Raw genomic sequence first — 5,253 nt, 5'->3', positions numbered from 1 at the left:
GAGAATAAAATGGCTGATGTCTGTTATGCTATGGCTGATATGATTTGTGAAGTCAACATTTTTATGTACATTTTGTACCTGTGTCACTATGTGTGTATGTGTGTTTGTGTACGTGTGTTTTTTTCGTCTAAATACGTGACTGTTACTAGGCCTCCCCCACCTCTTGTGACTTAAAGGCAGACAAAACACCAGATTAAAATCTTTGAAGATTAAAACATGTTTGTACCACGAAGTCAATCAAAGGCTTTACTCTATGCATGTCAGACAGCCTAAGTAGCTGAAGATCTATGCAGACTTGAAACTAAATCCCCTCTCAATTCTCTGGACCTCAGCCCCTACCCCTACACAAAGAGGGCCAGATAACCAAGATTATAAGAGTTACAAAGGGAAGTGGTCAACTGAAACTCCAGTCTCTCTGTAGCAAACCTAATTCCACAGCAAACCTAAAATGTCGCTTCAATTTGATAACCACACTCTTGCCTGGGAAGTTAAAATTAAGACTCTGCTTTTAACTTCTCAAGGGTTTTATTTACTGTTCATGCTCCCTAAATAATTAAGTTTCTTCCTAAACCACAATTCACAAGATGTCTGCAGTTCCTAAGAACAGTAGCAGATTCCCTGTAGGCAAAAGCCTCTTTTGCATGTTCTGTACCATTAATTTGGTCCTTGGCAAACAAGTTCTGGTTTATTAATTGACGACCCATAAAATGATGCCATGCCCAGACACTGCATAGAGCATATAGCTGTTCCAATGAACTTATCCAGAGACAATAAAGAGGTATTACAATATGCAAATTTCGAGGTGCATTCTGCTTAGCTGTCACCATCCCTATTGTGTTAACATTTAATCATTAAATGAGGGGCAAACAAAAGACATGAGCTAATTACTGCGTCAGCTGTAAACCTCCAAAATGATGGAAACATTTCATATCAGAAACTGTCAGTGAATATCTCTAGTGATGAGTCTTGTGGAGCAGTGGTTCTCAACCCCAGTCCTGAGGGCCCCTTGTCCTGCACGTCTTTGTTTTAACTCCTCTGGACTCAGGACTGACACACTTGATTCAAACGATCAATTAATCATCAAGCCCTTGATTAGCTTGATTAACTGTGATAATGAAGAGTTAAAACAAATATGTGCAGGACAGGGGGCCCTCGGGACTGGAGTTGAGAACCACTGTTGTAGAGGTTGTGTCTTTCCAAAGGAGTGGTGGGCACAACCTCATGTGGAGTACTTTATCTCGAAACAAAAGTAACTGAAAGTAAATAACAGGTTAGGAAAAAGTATCATTATACACATTCTGCAAGGAACGTGAGTTAAGAAAACTGAGCTTAGTCAGGTTTCTGTAAATATACATTAATATGTAACAAATGGCATTTAAGCTAGTTTATCCTGATTGGAGAACAGGCCCACGCTCCGTTTTTTTAAAGAATGCCGAACTCTGAGTCAGAGGAAAGGAGGAGCAGGGACCTGTGCTGATTGCGTTGTGTCAGGCAGAATATTAGTATTCAAACACTTCTGCAGGCTGTCACTTCACCTAAACCCCAGTCAATAAGACACATGTATGAATAGCTTTGCTCCCACATAAATGTAGCTTGACATCTTAAGTTTTGCCAGGAGATCATTTACAAGAGATACTGAAGAGATATGAAAACAGCCTAACTGGAAAACTAAGTTCTACAGTGTGAAGTATTGAAAATATTCATGAATATTTTTAATATATATTTTCCCTGTTTATTTTGGGAAACATTTTTTGTCCTTGATCTATTTGGAAGAGTGTATATATTTGTACAATGGCATTGTTAAAAAAACTGCAATAAATACAAGTTTTAAAAATCCACTGTCAATTTTTTTCTTTCATTTGAAACTCCTCCTTTCATTAAGAATGACTGACAGTAGTGGATGTTATATGGTGTCATCCCAGTTATTGCCTTTTTCAACCAATCATAAAGCAGTCGCTAACAGAACCAACAGGATGTCACCATCACTGCCTTTGTCCACTGAGTAGTATTTACTCGTTTCTGTTTAATGAAGTTCATAAGACGCACTGGAAGAAAAACTGTGTTTTAATAAAAATTCACCAAGATGAGAGAATCTGGTAATACAGAATGTTGCCCTCTACAACACCATCTGCTAATGCACCACCTCAAGCAACCTTTTATGAGGCTATTTAGATTTAAGTGTGAGGAGAAAAGGAATTTGATTTTTTCTTTGTGGAGAGTGCTAGAGGCAAGGGAGAAGCAAAAAAAAAATACTGAAAACATAACAAGGTTAAATCTTATACATCAGTTTATCACAGTCATTCTAACTGACCCAAGCATAATGAGAACACATTGTTTCTTAACATACACATCACTGTGACTGGCCACCCACAACTTTACAGGTAGAGTACTGGCAGGAGAAAAACACACACACACACACACACTCTCTGTTCTACCCTAAAACATGCAATGTTTTGGGATAATTGCAGCTGCAATTTGTTGACCAAACTTTGTCAAACAACAAAAACACATAAAACCGCCCCTCTGCTACCAATTTGCAATGAACAGGTCCAAACCCACAAAATTCAAACATACACTCACATGTCCGCACTCTCTCACACACACACACACACAAATGCACGCATGCGCGCACACACACATACACACACACACACTTATGCACACTCACATACTGAGCAAAACATTGATTGAAGTTCCACTCTTCACCTGCCATTTCATTTAGATTTCACTTTTTCACAAGCATTGCTCTTTGTCTCCTTCTTCCTTTCTTCTCCTCTAGCAAAAAGTTGAAATTGTGGTCTGGATAAAGCTAAGGAAAGACTTATGCGCCTTTTCAAATATACAAACAGTCGGTTGCGGGCCACACGTTTTCCTGTGCTGTATGTAGACATGGGTAAGTAGCTGAGAGCATATGCCTAAGTATATGTCTGTTTCTCTCTTCTCATTCTTTGAGTAAAAAGACCCCTTTTATTCCGTGAATTTAAGAGACCTGGCCCCTGGCATCAGTCCAGACCCAACGCTCAAGCTGAGCTACTCAAAGAGCCCCATTGTAGACATGAGGCCCAACTTTTTCAAATTATCATCCAAAAATTCCACACAAAATTACTGCTGAGTAAATATTTTCACTACTCATAATTTTTTTTTTCTTTTTTTTCTTTTTTTTTTTTTTTCTTTTGCTGAAAGTTTTCTTCCAAACCTAGGACAAGGAGGCAGGCTGCCAAGGACAATGTGTTAAAACACTGGGTCGTGTGGCTCAGAATAGACATTTTCCCCCTTGTTTTCAAATAGCTTTGTTTCTGCCTTTAACCCACAATCTTTTAGGTCCTCAATTAGCAAGCAACACAAAGCTCAAATGCCCACCCTGTAAGTTCGTGAACTCTCGTTGCTCGGTCTGGAGGCAAGAAGACGCTCAAGCATCCTGAGAAGACGTTGACAGGCATTTAGATAGAAAGTTTCCATTAACAACTACAACAACAACAATAATAACAATGAATACAGTTCCTTGTAAGGTGATTTAGCTTTAATCCAGAAAACTAAATCTTTAAAAAAAACACACACACACACACACACAAATTGTTTAAACATTAATTTAGATGTTGAGGTCATTTAAGGTGATAAAACACAAAAGGCAATGGAAAGTTAGTGCTAAGTTGTTGGGCAGCCGTGGTCATATCAACATCTCTCAGAGAGAGTTGTTTTTTTGTTTTTTTGGATGAAGGGGAATAAGTAACTGTTCTCCCTGTGGTATAATCTGGCATGTGATCCTTTTTGTTTCTGTGCTATGCATTTTCTCTTTGTGATGTGGGTTCCTGCCACCACATCCTGGATGGAGAGGCAGAGGTGAGCTAAAGAAGGACAAAAGTGAGACTGCTTTTGTTTTTGAAACTTGCAGCTGAAGCCCCTCCCTCTGCCTGGCTTCTGCGGTAAGAATGCTTTGGGCTCCAGTCTGATAACAGAAGACTACGAGAGGTCAACGCACGGGGTTTCGCTATCAGCACTGTCACAAGACAACTGTATCAGAGCAACGACTAAACCTGCAGGATGTAGGACATTTCAGGAGGTAGTGTGAGGAGGCAAAAAAAAAAAAAAAGGCGAAACGGGGAAAACTGCATGCCTGAGGGATTTTTTATTTGGTCAAAGGCTCTGCTAGTAGCACACACGCTGTTCACTTCCAATTTTAGAAGATTATGACAATTATAGTAAATACAAGAATAATGTTTCCCTCTTTTTCTCCCACTCCCTGCCATTTCCTCTCTCCCTCCAGACCAGTGCTGTCGTGCAGGGTTTGGACGTTACAGAAACCAGAAAGATATCTATCAATATCCCTCTCGGTTTAACTGTCTCCCCGGAATCACGCAGAGTGATGGATGATAGATAGAGAGGGGGTGAACTGATAGAAGAAAGGGACACAACAAAAAAGAAAAGAGGGAAATACGTGCAGCACAGGGTGAGATTTGGCAAAGGAAACGAAAATATCCCCAGTAAAAATGCAAGACAGAGTGTGAAACTGACTGGAATAGACGGGTAGGGAAAGAAATGCCTTCCAAAGAGAAAGAAAGAGACAGAGAGAGAGAGAGAGAGAGAGAGAGAGAGAGTTTGAATTAAAATAGAGGATGCAGTGACACGTGCCCTGAAACCTCAAGGCACTTCAGAGGTGAAGTATTGAATTTTAAAGAGAAGGCAAGTGGGGGTCCACTCAGCAAAAACAGCTTCCAAAATTAAAGAGTATCTAAACGGAACAGTAAGTCATTCTGCAGAGTCTTACAAATGTGGTTCACATTTCGGAGGAATGACGGGGGTTGGCGGGGGTGGGGGTGGAGGTGGGGTAAGCAAAAAGAGAGAAAGAGACACCCCCCCCCCCAAGAAAAAAGAAAGAAAGAAAGAAAGAAATCTGGCATTAATGAAAGAGTTTGATGGTTAGGACAGGGAAGGGTAGAGGGGGGTCAGGGTGTAGGAAGGGTGGTGGTTTGGATCGAATCTGTCAGTAAAATTAAAACCAAACCCAAACATCTCAAGCCTAGCACGACTGCAGAAGCAGATAGCTCTTAGAGAACACAGCTGAACCCAATTAACTTTCTATTGGCAGGGAAAGATAAGGCTGATACCTGGCTAATCTCTAACACTTGGTCTAAATGATGATGTGTGTTATTTGTTTTGCCTCATTGTTGTTGTTACTGCTTGGCCGTCTCTGGCTAGGCCACAGGGTGCTGGTCTGCTGACAGAGGAGGTAACTGGGAGCAAGGAAATCACCAG

The 5,253-nt window shown here is 40.5% G+C and overlaps 1 protein-coding gene across 1 annotated transcript in view; it reads right to left on the bottom strand.

Moving 5' to 3' along the window:
* LOC115826260 (mitochondrial import inner membrane translocase subunit tim16) overlaps nt 1-5,253 on the bottom strand; it is a 104,379-nt gene that overhangs the window by 51,274 nt on the left and 47,852 nt on the right. The gene's annotated exons all lie outside the window — the stretch shown is intronic.

The sequence above is a fragment of the Chanos chanos genome, chromosome 13, assembly GCF_902362185.1.
Source record: "Chanos chanos chromosome 13, fChaCha1.1, whole genome shotgun sequence".
Taxonomy (NCBI): domain Eukaryota; kingdom Metazoa; phylum Chordata; class Actinopteri; order Gonorynchiformes; family Chanidae; genus Chanos; species Chanos chanos.
The sequence above is the reverse complement of the archived record's forward strand: the minus strand, read 5'-3'. Positions and strand labels throughout refer to the sequence as shown.